The following is a 15,186-nucleotide window of genomic DNA, read 5'->3' as shown; positions in this document are numbered from 1 at the left end:
GTGCTCACTTTATACTATTCTTTTTTATTACAAATGTATGCACTGTAAAAATGAGAAAAAAAAAATCGTATTTTTCAATTCACTTCATACAAGTACTGAAGTGAAATCCCTTTATCATGAAAGTGTAACTTCGAAATGCAGATTTTTTTTGGTTACATAACTGCACTCAAAAACAAAACAGTGTAAAACGTCAAAGCCTACAAGTCCACTCAGCCCTACTTCTTATTCTGCCAATCGCTAAGACAAACAAGTTTGTTTACATTGACAGGAGATACTGCTGCCTGCTTCTTATTTACAATGTCACCTGAAAGTGAGAACAGGCATTCACATGGCACTTCTGTAGCTGGAACTGCAAGATATTTACATGCCAGATATTTTAAACATTCATATGCCCCTTCATGCTTCTGCCACCATTCCAGAGGACATGCTGATGATGCTCATTAAAATTATAATGCATCAATTAAATTTGTGTTTGTACTCCTTGGATGGATACTTGTATGTCTCCTGCTCTATTTTACTGGCATTCTGCATATATTTCATATTATAGCAGTTTCGGATGATGACCCAGCACATGTTCATTTTAAGAACACTTTCACAGCAGATTTGACTAAACGCAAAGAAGGTACTGATGTGAGATTTCTAAAAATAGCTACAGCACTCTACCGAAGTGCCTTCCAAAATTTGAGAGGCACGAGGTGTGGAGCATGGTTTTAGAAGTCTTAAAAGAGCAACACTCTGATGCGGAAACTATAGAACCCAAACCACCAAAAAAGAAAATGAACCTTCTGCTGGTGGCATCTGACTCAGATGATGAAAAGGAACATGCATCAGTCCACACTGCTTTGGATTGTTATTGAGCAGAACACATCATCAGCATGGATGCGTGTCCTCTAGAATGGGGGTTGAAGCATGAAGGGACATATGAATCTTTAGCGCATCTGGCACGTAAATATCTTACAATGCCAGGTAAAACAGTGCCATGCGAATGCCTGTTCTCACTTTCAGGTGACATTGTGAACAAGAAGCAGGAAGCATTATTATCTCCTGCAAATTGTAACCATCCTTGTTTGTCTGAATGATTGGCTGACGAAGAGGTAGGACTGAGTGGACTTGGAGGCTCTAAAGTTTTACATTGATTTATTTTCAAATCCAGGTTTTTTGGTACATAATTCTATATTTGTAAGTTCAACTTCCATGATAAAGAGATTGCACTACAGTACTTTTTTTAGGTGAATTGAAAAATACAATTTTTTTTTGTTTTGTATAGTGCAAATATTATAATAAAAAATAAATATAAAGTAAGCACTGTACACTTTGTGTTGTAATTGAAATTAATATATTTGAAAAGGTAGTAAACATCCAAAAATATTTAAAATAAATGGTATTCTATTGTTGTTTAACAGCACGATTAACCGTGATTAGTTTTGTTAATCACGTGATTAATTTTTTTAATCGCTTGACAGCGCTAATAATAATAACCAGCAGTGTGTTTAACATGACATCAAGGATAAGGTCCTATACACTGTCTCTTCAGATGGTGAGTGTAATCGTTCGCGCTGGGGCTCGACCCTCCTGGGGGCAGGAGGGGAGCCACCCCTACTCACTACACATCCTGTTACAAGGGCTGAGCAACAGCACACAGTTCATGGAGGCTCAGGCCCTCTGGTGCAGGGGCTGAGCAACAGACAGTTCAGGGAGCACAGGCCCTTTGGTGCAGGGGCTGAGCAGCAATCAGTTCAAGGGAGCTCAGGCCCTTTGGTGCGGGGGCTGAGCAGCAATAGGTTGGTATATAGGCCCAGGTCCTTGCACCTGAGCGTTGGGTGAGGGGGAAAACTGCCACCCATGAGTGGGGTGGCAGGGGGGACGCAGGCCCACCCACTCCACTGCGTCCCAGCCTGGGGCCCTAGTAGCGGCTATCACCACTGCAGGTCAGTGGGGTCCTGACCGCAACACACTGACATAGGCTCGTATGTGTCTGCAGCCTGACTCGGGTCAGCTACCCCCGGGCTACTTCCACTTTCCCCCTCAGGGCCTACCGGGTCCAGGCCAGTCAACCAGCATAGGCTCCTCTCGACCAGGGCTTGGTGGCAGGTCCGGCAGCTCCTCGGGGAAATCTGGCCAGGCGTGCTCGGGCGGCTCCTCCGGGTAACAGCAGGGATGGGGAGGCTCCGACGGCTCCTCCTCGTAGCGGGCACGGGGGAGTTCCAGCGGCTCCTCCCAGTAACGGGTGCGGGGGGGCTCCGGCGGCTCCTCCTCATAGCGGGCACGTGGAAGCTCCAGCCAGTCAGGGCAACTGCCTTGAGCCCTGGAGGGTTCCCGGTCACGAGCTCCCGGCGGCACGTCTGCTCCCTGCGGTGGCTGGGCCCTGACTGAGCTCTGGCAGACGGCCTTTATACTTCCTGTCCCGCCCCTGGACTTCCTGGGGGGCGGGAACAGGCGGCGGTGGCTCCGCCCACTTGGGTGTCTGCGGGGGCGCTCCCTCTGCTGGGCAGGAGGGGAGCCACACCAACTCACTACACACACACCCCCTTAAGTCTGGCTCCCTCCTGTCGGGGTCAGGCTGTTCCATCCCCCCGATGTGGGATAGGAGGTCCGCGTTGGCGTGGTCCTTGCCAGCCTAATGCTGGATGGTGAAGGCATAGGGCTGCAAGGCCAAGTACCAGCGCATGATGCGGGCGTTGTTGTCCTTCATGCGCATCAGCCACCGGAGGGGGGCGTGGTCCATGACCAGGGTGAAGGGTGCACCGAGGAGGTAAAAGCGGAGGGCATTGCAGGCCCATTTCACGGCGAGTGCCTCCTTTTCTACCACAGTGTAGTTCTTTTCTCGGGGAAACAGCTTCCGACTCAAGTACAGCATGGGGTGGTCCCTGCCATCCACCTCTTGGAACAGGACCGCCCCCTACCCCACCTCGGAGGCGTCTGTCTGAAGAACGAACCCTCGATTGAAGTCCGGGCTGTACAGAACTGGCTACTGACAGAGGCATCTCTGGAGGGTCCAGAAGGCTGCCTCGCACTCCGGGGTCCACCACACCTGCTGGGGACTGTCCTTAGTTAGCAGTCCAGTTAGGGGCACTGCTATGGACGTGAACTGCGGGATGAACCATCGATAGTATCCGACGAGGCCCAGGAACTGCTGAACGTGTCTTTTTGTTGTCGGGGTAGGACAGTCCACAAGGGCTTGCACCTTACCTACAAGGGGTTTTACCCGCCCTCCCCCAACCGTATAGCCGAGGTAGGTAGTTTCTTGCCAGGCAATACGGCATTTCTTGGGGTTGGCCGTCAAACCCACCTGCCGCAGGGATCTCAGGACCGCCGCGACCTGGGGCAGATGGTCTTCCCAGTGGCGGCTATAGATGACAACGTCATCTAGGTAGGCGGCCGCATAGTCGTGATGGGACTGTAGCAGGTGGTCCATCAGTCGCTGGAAGGTCGCAGGGGCCCCATGGAGACCGAAAGGCATTCGGGTGAACTGGTATAGCCTGGTCGGGGTGGCAGAGGCGGTTTTCTCCTTCGAGGCCTCGTCGAGCGGAATCTGCCAATAGCCCTTACTGAGGTCGAGGGTGGTAATAAACTGGGCCTCTCCCAGGCGGCCCAGTAGCTTGTCCACATGGGGCATCGGGTAGGCGTCGAAGCGTGAGATGGCATTCACCCTCCGGAAGTCTATACAGAAGCGGCGGGTGCCATCTGGCTTGGGCACCAGGACCACCGGGCTGCGCCACTCGCTTTGGGATGGCTCAATGACTCCCAAAGCCAGCATGGCCCGAACCTCCTCCTCGACCTCTTCACGCATCCTGTATGGCAGTGGACGGGTTGTTTCTCGGACCACTTTCCCGGGTTCGGTCTGGATCGAGTGGCAGACCAGAGTCGTGTAGCCTGGGACTGCCGTAAAGCTTTTCTGGAAGGCCCGTAGGAGACAGTTGGCCTGCTTGCGCTGTTCTTCTGTAAGCGACTCGCCCAGCAGGGGTGCCGCGGGGTCCTCCGTCTGGGGCACACGGGGTCCCAGTTCCGGCTCGGGCGGGTAAGGGTTAATTAAGAGACCCTCCTGGTCACGCCAAGGCTTCAGCAGGTTCACATGATAACGTTCGGTCCCCTTGTGTTTATCCGGTTGTCGAACCTCGTAGGTGACTGGTCCCACTTTCCGGACTACTTCATACGGTCCCTGCCAGCGGGCCAACAGCTTGGACTCACTTGAAGGCAGGAGGAGTAGGACTCGATCCCCAGGCGTGAACTCCCGGACCTGTGCCTCCTGGTTGTAGGCCTGCTCCTGCCTCTCCTGTGCCATCTTTAAATTCTCACGCGCCAGGGCCCCCACCTGGGCCAAGTACTCCTGCAATTGGAGGACGTATTTCAGGAGGCCCTGGGCTGGGGAGGCCGACTGTTCCCAGGTCTCCCGCATTAGATCCAAGAGGCCTCACGGCCTGCGTCCGTATAGCAGTTCGAACGGAGAAAACTTTGTTGATGCCTGGGGGAACTCCCGGACAGCTAACAGCAGGGGGGACAGGAATTGATCCCAGTGGCGGAGCTCTTCCAGTGGGAATTTTCGCATCATTCCCTTGAGGGTCCGGTTAAATCGCTCCACCAGCCCGTCCGTCTACAGGTGATAGACTGAAGTGCGGAGCTGTTTTATCCCTAAGAGTGCACACACCTGTCGTAACAGCCGGGAGGTGAAATTAGTCCCTTGGTCGGTCAAAATCTCCCTGGGGAGCCCTACTCGCGCGAAGATCTTCACCAACTCCCCCGCGATAGTCTGGGCGGTAATACTCCGCAAAGGGATGGCCTCCGGGAATTGGGAAGCGTAGTCCACGAGTACCAGAACGTATTGAAATCCGGCCACGCTTTTCGGGAGTGGGCCCACGAGGTCCATGGCGACCCGTTTGAATGGTGTCTCCATCAGGGGCATGGGGACCAGGGCTGGCTTGGGCACCCCGGGGGGAGCAGCTAGCTGACCCTCCGGACAGGAATTGCAGTACCTCTTTATGTCCTGGTAGATCCCCAGCCAGAAGAACTGTCCTAGGATCCGTGCGAGGGTCTTCTCCTGCCCCAGGTGCCTGGCGGCCGGCACATCATGGGCTAGCTTCATTACGACTCGCCGGTGACACTGGGGGACCAGCAGCTGTGTCTGCGGCTCCTGTGTGCGGGGGTCCTGGTCCACCCTGTAGAGATGGTCTTGGCGCAGCTCAAAGTGGGGCCACTGGGTGGCTCGCTGAGGATCAATGGCGGCCCCATCCACCGCCGCGAGTTGCTCATAAAAGCGGCTGAGTGTAGGGTCCGCCTGTTGGTCTCGGCAGAAGTCGGTGTCAAGACGGGGTTCAATGATGGGCTCTGGCTGTAGCCCTGTGACGTCCGTATCTTCCGCCTCATCCACCGCGACCTCCTTGGTGGCCTTGGGCAAGGGCCCCTGGTGGTCTGTTTCTAGGGCCGGCGTGGCTCGAAGAATTTCCTCGAAGGCGGGCCAGTCCCGACCCAGGATAACAGGATACGCTAGGCGGGGGGCTAGGCCGACCACCAAACTCCGGGTGACGCCTGCGATCGTTAGGGGAACCCGGGTGCTTGGATAGGGCCGGACATCCCCATGGATACATTATAAGTGGATCGACCCTAAGCAGGAATCGGCCGGAGGTGCCAGGTCCTGGCGGATTAATGTCTGGCCACAGCCGGAGTCGATCAAGGCCTGGGTGGTCCGGTCCCCCACGACCACCGGGACTGTGAGCTTGGGGTTCAGAGGCGGCCGGGCCTGGTTGTGCCCTGCCCAAACTTGCCCATAGCTACAGTCCATGTCTGGGCAGTCTCACTGGAGGTGCCCCATTTTCCAGCAGCCGAAACAGGGACCGAGCTCAGGCCGCCTGCTCCGGGAGGCCACTCGGCTCGGGCTCCGGGGGGGACTCCGTCGGGTCCTCGGGGGTCCCTGGCCGGGGGGGCGTTGATCCAGTCCATGGGGCCGCCTCCAGGCGCCGGACCCGGGGCTCCGGGTGGGAATCAGGTTCGCGGCCTGAGTGCCGTGTCTCGCTCAGGGTGTTCCCCTTCTTCTCAGTGCGGGCTGGTTCGGACCCGGCACTGGGGCGCCGAAAGGTGGAGCCCACCGCAGTTTTGGCAGCGAGGAAGTCCTCCATAAGCAACACAGCCATGGAGAGCGTCGCTGGCCGGTGGCGGAGCACCTGGGCCCTTCCTCGGGAGGGCAGGGTGTGGATAAACTGTTCCAAGATGACCTGTTCGGTCACTTCCTCTGCCGTCCGGACATCGGGTTGTAGCCACCGCCGGCAGGCCTCCTTCAAAGTCTGGGCCACCAACCGTGGCCGGGCGCCCGGGGGGTAGGTCTGGCTCCGGAACCGCTGTCTGAAGCTCTAGGGGCTGACGTCCAAGGCGTCTAGAATCACGGCTTTCACCCGGTCATAATCCCGGGCTTCCTCCGTCGCCAGTCCGCGGTAGGCCGTCTGGGTGGCCCCGGTCAAGTATGGGGCCAAGAGCGTAGCCCACTGGTCCCGGCCCATCCTGCGACGAGGGCCACGCGCTCAAAGGTGACAAAGAAGGCCTCGGGGTCATCGTCCTGGCCCATCTTGGTCAGTCGGAGGGGGGCAGCTAAATGTGGCGCCCCCACACCCTCCCCCGCTGGCCCCTCCGCAGGGCGAGGGAGTGTGACCAACAGTTGTTGCAGCTGGCTCCCTAGTTGCTGCAGCAACTGCTGCTGCTGTTCAAGCTGGGCCGCATGCTGCTCCTGTTGTAGTTGGAGGTGGGCGGCGTCCCGCTGCTGCTGCAGCTCACGTTGGGCGGCCTGCTGTTGCTGCTGCTGTTGCAGTTGGGCCGCCTGCTGCCGCTCTTGACTCTCCACGAGCAGCTGGAACAAACGTTCCATATCCATTCCTTACCGGGAAGGGGGGGCAGCCGCTGCTCCCCTTTCTGGCCCCTTCTCACAGGGGCAGGGAATTGAGATCCCCACTTCTGGTACCAAGTGTAATCATTTGCACCAGGGCTCGACCCTCCTGGGGGCAGGAGGGGAGCCACCCCGACTCACTACATGTCCTGTTACAAGGGCTGAGCAACAGCACACAGTTCACGGAGGCTCAGGCCCTCTGGTGCAGGGGCTGAGCAACCACAAACAGTACGAGGAGGCTCAGGCCCTCTGGTGCAGGGGCTGAGCAGCAATCAACAGTCAAGGGAGCTCAGGCCCTCTGGTGCAGGGGCTGAGCAGCAATCAGTTCAGGGAGCTCAGGCCCTTTGGTGCAGGGGCTGAGCAGCAAACAGTACAGGGAGCTCAGGCCCTTGCGTGCAGGGGCTGGGCAGCAAACAGTACAGGGAGCTCAGGCCCTTGGGTGCAGGGGCTGGGCAGCAAACAGTTCAGGGAGCTCAGGCCCTTGGGTGCAGGGGCGGAGCAGCAAACAGTTCAGGGAGCTCAGGCCCTTTGGTGCAGGGGCTGAGCAGCAAGAAACAGTACAAGGAGCTCAGGCCCTTTGGTGCAGGGGCTGAGCAGCAATAGGTCAGTATATAGGCCCAGGTCCTTGCACCTGAGCGTTGGGTGATGGGGAAAACTGCCACCCATGAGTGGGGTGGCAGGGGGGACACAGGCCCACCCTCTCCACTGCGTCCCAGCCCGGGGCCCTAGCAGCGGCTATCACCTCTGCAGGTCAGTGGGGTCCTGACCGCAACACACTGACATAGGCTCGTATGTGTCTGCAGCCTGACTCAGGTCAGCTACCCCCGGGCTACTTCCACTTTCCCCCTCAGGGCCTACCTCGTCCGTGGCACTGGGTCCAGGCCAGTCAACCAGCATAGGCTCCTCTCGACCAGGGCTTGGTGGCAGGTCCGGCAGCTCCTCGGGGAAATCTGGCCAGGCATGCTCGGGCAGCTCCTCGGGGTAACAGCAGGGACGGGGAGGCTCCGACGGCTCCTCCTCGTAGCGGGCACGGGGAAGTTCCAGCGGCTCCTCCCAGTAACGGGTGCGGGGGGGCTCCGGCGGGTCCTCCTCATAGCGGGTGCGTGGAAGCTCCAGCCAGTCAGGGCAGCTGCCTCGAGCCCTGGAGGGTTACTGGTCACGAGCTCCCAGCGGCACGTCTACTCCCTGCGGCGGCTGGGCCCTGACTGAGCTCTGATGGCTAGCCTTTATACTTCCTGTCCCGCCCCTTGACTTCCGGGGGGCGGGAACAGGTGGCGGTGGCTCCGCCCACTTGGGTATCTGCAGGGGTGCTCCCTCTGCTGGGCAGGAGGGGAGCCACACCGACTTACTACAGTGACATTTTCAGAACTGTCCAATTTAGTCATCTTAGTATTTATATTTATCTTTTCCCACAAGAAGTTATTTTTTCTAGACAAGGTGAACAATACCAAATGACTTCTCTAGAAATGGGGAAAACAGGCAAAAGGCCTAATTTTGCATTTATGCAGAACTGTCATTGGCTTCAAAAGGCTGAGATAACATTTCAACAAAGTGTGGAACTCCCTTTGTGACCAGAAGAAGTCCACCATACCCGGCTGCTCTCCATTAAGAAATTCCGAGGAGGAGCAGTTTATGTGTGTGTGTTGGGGAGAGGGTTGTGAGCAGGCTGCACTCTGTTAAGAGATGTAGAAGTGGGTGTACTTCCCTTGCTTACAGAGGAGCTCTGGAGGGAATTCGCCCATCCCAAGGCAGAATGCCTCATGGTGATTGCTCTGTTTTGATGCAGCTGTGCACTTCCCATAGCCGTGGACTATGGCTAACCGGCATGATCTGGCCCTAAATGAAACATAACACAATATTTTTTCTGAACCTATATTTGCTGGAAGGCACAATCAAGGCAGTTTTAGGTCTCCCCAATAATGTACAGAAATACCCAGAAGCACAAGTTACCAACAAATGTTTTATTTTCAGAAGTGTTTTTTGGATTGTCTTGTCTTTTGCATTGCTGTGATAGTGTGTAGACTCAGACTGTTCTTGCTGGAAGTAGCCACATGTTATCAGAGGCAGCATGTTTTCTTCATGTCAGACTCGGGCTATGCAAACATCCAAGAAATTGAATTATTGGGTAATAACTGAAGAACTACTGGCTGTTGGGGATTACACAGTGTGTGATCCAGAGTGTTTCTTCATATTTAGAATGTACAGAATAATACAAAAAGATGTAAAATAAAAAAAAATAACAGTATGTACAGTTGTTTACACTACAGTGCAAATCCATGTCAATAATACTGTATGTATATTACATACAGTATTTTAGAATATCCACCAGTTCATATTTGCAAAAACAATGAGGAATCCTTGTGGCACCTTAGAGACTAAAAAGAGCTGCAGAACTGGAATAAATTCGCAAACTGGACAACATCAAATTAGGTCTGAATAAAGTCTGGGAATGGCTGCGTCATTACAAAACCTAAACTTAAATTTCCCCAATACTAATTTGTCCCTACTGTTATTCACACCTTCTTGTCAACTATCTGTATTGGACCACTCTGACCACTTCAAAAGTTATTTTTCCTCCCTTGGTATCCTGCTTTTAATTGGTTTATCTCATTAGACTGACCTCACACTCGGTAAAGCAACCCCCGTCCTTTCATGTATTTATACCTGCTGCTGTATTTTTCACTCCATGCATCTGATGACGTGAATTCTAGCCCACGAAAGCTTATGCCCAAATTAATTTGTTAGTCTCTAAGGTGCCACAATCACTCCTCGTTGTTTTTGCTGATACAGACTAACACAGCTACCACCCTAAAACTAGTTTATATTTGTCTTTACTCATACTATGCTGAGTAGTAAGGACTTTATTTAAATCAGATCTGATTAAACAGCGTATCAAAAACTATGACAATGAGCGATTACTCTGAGACAAAAACTACATTAAGATGGGGTTACGGATGAGAGCTCATAGCAGTAATTTAGGGTAAAATACTTCCTAGGGATGTTGTCATTGTTCTCAAAACAAGCAATAGAAACTCAAAAAAGTCATAGCTAAAGTTCCATTTAAAAAAAATCAAAACCTGTTAAAAGTGTGGAAATGCTCAGGTAAGGCACTCAAGCAATCTTACTTTGTTCTGTAGCAGGTAATAAACGCATCATTATGGTTAAGAAATTGTGGTTTGGTATCTGTGGTCCTATATTAGATTAAACTGATTATTAAAGACATTAGATTTTTCTTTATTTTGAACTCATGGGATATGGTGGTCCTAAGCTGCTCCTGCAGAGGGAGAATCCTCCCATAGTCAGTTGTGGTTCCTTTATGTCCCCTATATGCCACTAAAGTGGCATACAGGAGCTGGGATCTGAATTGGGCTTCATGTTTTCGTTGAGTACTTTATAGGTGCTGTGTGTTTGTGGGATGGCTGAGTGGAGAATGAAAATATGTGACTTTCTAGGCAAAGCTGTATTTTTTTTTGGAAGAAGGAAAGTCTGTGGGCAAAGAAATGAGACCACACGAGAGGCTCTGATTTTGTGGCAGGAAATGCTTTCTGAAGATTTAGGGTTGAATTCTGCAGCCTTTTATTATGCAATTTCCCATAAAGCCAAGGGACAAATTCTAGGCTCCTTCATTTCCTCCATCCCCATCATGAAATGAACTAGCTTGGCTATGTAAGTGCAGGAATATGACCTTTTCCCAGGAGGGCTGGTCATCAGGGCTTACATACAAGAGGCAGCACTGGTTCAACTAATTGTACAATCCCATCCAACCCCCTGGGTACATACTCAGGCAGCTGCCCTGACCATGCTGTGATTTTTAGGAGCTAGCTCAAGCACAGCTAGCATGTGTACATCTACCCGAGCTGGGAATCACTCCTCGCAGCTGCTGTATAGATGTGCTCTGTATGGGTAACTACAGGGCCGGCACTTCCATCAGGCGATCCTAGGCGGTCACCTAGGGCTCCAGGATTCGGGGGGCGGCATTTTGTGCGCTCCCCACGGGGCGCACGGGAGCTTCCGGTTCCGCTCCTGTTGCACTGCCGAAGAAGGACTTTCTGCCGATGTGCTGCGGAAATTGAGCAATTGAGCTCAATGACAGCCGCTGTTGCCTGCGGCATTTCGGTGGAGGGTCCTTTTTCGGCGGCACGATGGGAGCGGAACCGTAAGCTCCCGTGCGCCCTGTGGGCAGCGCACAAAATGCCGCCCCCCGAATTCTGCCTAGGGTGCCAGAAACCCTGGCGCCGCTCCTGGGTAACTAACATCATGTTGGCATGTGTTCACATGACATCTGTGTGTGATGGTTTACACAGCTGACCAGACTGAATAGACAACTTGTAATAACAAAGGTTAATTACTTTTTTAAGACCCTTTGTGTGATTAAAAGAATCCACTGAAAAAATGTAGGAATTTCCTATGATTCATCAAATGATTCATCAAACCATTTGCTCCCTTCCCACCTGCTCGTCACTAGCCAACTTTTGTTTATTTACAAAACTTTTTCAATGTGTACACCTCTCCAAAAGCGATTATGTCTGCTTCACAAGGATGTATCCGACATTTGCTAGTAACAAGCAAGCTCATGAATATATTTATATAGTAGGAACATTTTAAATGATTACTAAAATGTAATTAATTACTATGGATGCAGAAAGATTTTATTAGTGTCAAGTCACACTGCCATGACAGGAAACTGAATGCATGAATGAATAACAATTGCAAATGTTATTTAAAAGGTGGTGGGGAGGAATGAAAAATATAACAGTGGAAAACCCCTAAAAGGACTGGCACAAAGGCATGGAAAGAGTTGCTTCAGGTCTCAAAGTATGGGTGAAATAAGAAAGTGTTAAAAAAAATAGGAACATGAGTCTTAATAGGGAACTCTGTTTACTCCAACTAAAACTACTTTGACAAGTATTAACAGTAAATCATATTACAGACAGATGTCTCTTCACTTCACTCTTGCATCATAAGTGACCCATTAAATTTTTGTTTTCACGCTCACTGTTGACGATGTGATATGCAGTTCAGTTATAGTAAATAAAACACTAAGCCCATTAATGCTGCATAAAGTGATAGTGGTTTGATCCAGTTTTCTCTGAAGCAACAAAAAAACTAAATTGCCAGGTGTGTTCATATGAATAGCAGATATGAAAATGAGATTCTACGTATCACCTGAGGGGAAGGTTCATAAGACCAGGCAAGGTGTGGGTAAGAATTGTCACAGGACATGTTTGTTTTAAACAGAAGTTTTACTTAAAATTGTTCAAAGATCAAAATAATGTCCCAGCACCACACCCAAGAGAAAAGAAAAATCTGTATCCCAGGCTCTCTGGTTATTCACTCAGTCATTCTTGTAAAATGTTCTGGGTGCTACTGCTGCTGTAATCTACAAATAACTTTCCCATTTTATATACTCAACAACAATAACCCTGCTTTTCAGAGCTTTACTCCTGCAACTACTCCTCCAAAAACCAGGAAATGGATTTCTCCTCATCCTAGAAATACTCACCAGCAACATTCCTGTAAAATGTTCGAAACCATTTATTCCCTATTGCACTTGGGGTCTGAGTCCCATTTTCTTTTGTTTTGTTTTGTTTCGAGGTGGACCCGAAAGACTATTCCTAGGGGCTGGTATTCTGACCCAGCAATCCCTTCCTGCAATACCAGACATTCAACACCTGCTCCCCTTGTAATGTACTGCTTCCTCCCATAATTACAGATAGGTACAAAACTTTGTCACCTTACTATCTACCCTCTTTTCCAGATCATTTATGAATATGTTGAACTGCACTGGTTCCAGTATAAATCTTTGGGGGACCCTGCTATTTACCTCTCTCTACTGTGAAAACTGACCATTTTTTCCTAAACTTTGCTTCCGATCTTTTAATTGATCCATGAGAGGACCGTCTTTCTTATCCCATGACTGCCTATTTTGCTTAAAACCCTTTGCTGAGGGACCTCATCAAAGGCTTTCTGAAAGTCCAAGTACACTATATCCACTGGATCAACCTTATCCACATATTTGTTGACCCCCTCAAAGAATTCTAGTAGATCGGTGTGTTGACTCTTCCCCAACAAATCATGTTCATCTAGGTGTCTGATGCTTCTGTTCTTTACTAGAATTTCAACTAATTTGCATGGTACTGAAGTTAAGCTTACTGGCCTGTAATTGCAGCTCTAGAGCCTTTTTTTTTTAAATCAGTGTTACATTAGCTGACTGCCAGTCACCTAGTACAGAGACTGATTTAAGTGATTGGTTACATACCACAGTTAGTAGGTCTGCAACATCATATCTGAGTTACTTCAGGACTTTTAGGTGAATACCATCTGCCCCTGTTGACTTATTAATTTATCAGTTTCTTCCAAAATCTCTTCTACTGACACCTCAATGTGGGACGGTTCCTCAGATCTGTCACCTAAAAAGAAAGGCTCAGGTGTGGGAATCTCCCGCACATCCTCTGCACAGAAGATCGATGCAAAGAATTCATTTAGTTTTTTTGCAATGACTTGGTATTCCCTGAATGCTCCTTTAGCAGCTCAATCATCCAGTGGCCCCACTGATTGTCTGGCAGGCTTCCTCCTTCTGAAGTACTTAAAAAATTGGTGTTAGTTTTTGTGTCTTTTGCTAATTGTGCTTCAAATTCTTTTTTCGTCTCCTAGTTACACTTTCATATTTGACTTAATTTGTCCACATCCTTCCTGAAACGTGGCACTCAGAACTGAACACAATCCTCCAGTTGAGACCTAATCAGCATGGAGTAGAGTGGAAGAATTACTTCTCGTGTCTTAGGCCTGGTCTACACTACGCGTTTAAACCGGTTTTAGGAATGTTAAACCGATTTAACACCACACCCATCCACACTAAGAGGCCCTTTATATCGATATAAAGGGCTCTTTAAACCGGTTTCTGTACTCCTCCCCAACGAGAGGAGTAGCGCTAATATCGGTATTACCATATCAGATTAGGGTTAGTGTGGCCGCAAATCGACGGTATTGGCCTCCGGGCGGTTTCCCACAGTGCACCACTGACCGCTCTGGACAGCAATCAGAACTCGGATGTACTGGCCAGGTACACAGGAAAAGCCCCGCGAACTTTTGAATTTCATTTCCTGCTTGCCCAGTGTGGAGAGCTCATCAGCACAGGTGACCACGCAGAGCTCATCAGCAGTTAACAATGCAGTCCCCTGAGAATCGAAAAAGAGCTCCAGCATGGACTGCACGGGAGGTACTGGATCTGATCGCTATATGGGGAGAGGATTCAGTGCTAACAGAACTGCATTCCAAAAGACGAAATGAAAAAGTATTTGAAAGAATTTCCAAGGCTATGATGGAAAAAAGCCACAGCAGGGACTCAGTGCAGTGCAGAGTGAAAGTTAAGGAGCTCAGACAAGCCTACCAGAAAACCAAAGAAGCAAACGGAAGGTCCGGTGCAGGGCCAAAAACATGCCGCTTCTACGCTGAGCTGCATGCAATTTTAGGGGGCTGCGCCACAACTACCCCACCCCTGCCCGTGGATTCCGAGGTGGGGGTTGTAATCTCTGCCATGGCTGAGGATTATGCGGACAGGGAAGATGACGATGAAGAAGGTGAGGAGGACGACCTTGCAGAGAGCACACAGCACTCCGTTAGGCCCAACAGCCAGGAGCTTTTTCTGACCCAGACGGAATTACCCTCCCAGCCCTCCCAAGCCACTATCCCAGACAATGAAGCCATGGAAGGGACCTCTGGTGAGTGTACCTTTGTAAATATAAAACGTGGTTTAAAAGCAAGCATTTTTTAATGATTGGTTTGCCCTGAGGACTTGGGATGCATTCGCGGCCAGTAAAGTTACTTAGAAAAGTTTGTTAACATGTCTGGGGATTGAGCGAAAATCCTCCAGGGACATCTCCATGAAGCTCTCCTGGAAGTACTCCAAAAGCCTTTGCAGAAGGTTTCTGGGCAAGGCAGCCTTGTCCCGTCCACCATGGTAGGACACTTTACCACGCCATGCATGTAGCAAGTAATCGGGTATCACTGCATGACAAAGCATAGCTGCGTATGGTCCCGGTGATTGCTGGCATTCAAGAAACATCCGTTCTTTATCTCACTGTGTTATCCTCAGCAGAGTGATATCGTTCAGGGTAACCTGGTTGAAAATCAGGAATTTAATTAAGGGGACAGAGATGCCCATTTTCCTACTGGGCTCGTGGCCTGCTGCTTAAAAAAAATCCTTCCTTGCACGTAGGCAAGCAGGGGGAGGGGAGGAGTGAAATAGCGATGAGCTTTTTCGCATTTGGCTAGCATGGATCTTCCCAGCTACTAGCCACGCGGTGGGGGGGGGGGAA

The sequence above is a fragment of the Mauremys reevesii genome, linkage group 2, assembly GCF_016161935.1.
Source record: "Mauremys reevesii isolate NIE-2019 linkage group 2, ASM1616193v1, whole genome shotgun sequence".
Taxonomy (NCBI): Eukaryota; Metazoa; Chordata; order Testudines; family Geoemydidae; genus Mauremys; species Mauremys reevesii.
The sequence above is the reverse complement of the archived record's forward strand: the minus strand, read 5'-3'. Positions refer to the sequence as shown.